Raw genomic sequence first — 588 nt, 5'->3', positions numbered from 1 at the left:
CCATGTGCTGCTGAGTAGAATGTATATTCTTTTTTTTTTTTTTTTTTTGGCTTTTCAGGGTTTTTAATAGTCATATGCAGAGGTCTGGTTCATTTCAGCTCCTTCACTGCCAAACCTGGGGGTAGGGACTGCTTCAGCTTCTCGGCCTTCTCCTTGTCTGTGATGACCAGGGTGTACAGGTACCTGCTGCAGCAGACCTTGAACTTCATGTTATCCTTGTTCTTCTTGATCTTGACGGATTTGGCATCCTTTCGCCGGGCTGTGAGCAGAAAGTCCTCAATTTCCTCAATTTTACGAGGCATGATGACTGGCGTTCGGGTCTGGTGTCCTCACCCCGGCTGCGGATTGCCTCGGATTTAACTCCCTTCCCCCACTGTATTTCTTTTAAAGACCTCTAAGGGCTGGCTGATTTTGTCCATCAAAATCTCTTTCCCGTGATTTAATGTCCAATCAGGAGGTTTCACATCCAGATTGTCCAAGGGCTGTTGTTCAATTGGCTTCTGTGAAGTGCTTCTGGTCAGTTCCCACCTGCTGTGGCCAAGGCATGGCTCCTGTTGGGGGTTCACTTTTCCTGTGTGCTGGTCTATG

At 47.6% G+C, this 588-nt stretch overlaps 1 pseudogene; it reads right to left on the bottom strand.

Moving 5' to 3' along the window:
* Window positions 1–29: 29 nt before the first annotated feature.
* On the bottom strand, window positions 30–302 carry LOC114635276 (annotated as a pseudogene).
* Between the last annotated feature and the right edge of the window lie 286 nt (window positions 303–588).

Source organism: Grammomys surdaster, unplaced genomic scaffold (assembly GCF_004785775.1).
Source record: "Grammomys surdaster isolate TR1022 unplaced genomic scaffold, NIH_TR_1.0 80721, whole genome shotgun sequence".
In the NCBI taxonomy this organism is placed as follows: domain Eukaryota; kingdom Metazoa; phylum Chordata; class Mammalia; order Rodentia; family Muridae; genus Grammomys; species Grammomys surdaster.
Note: the sequence above shows the minus strand (reverse complement) of the source record. Positions and strands in the feature narration are given on the sequence as shown.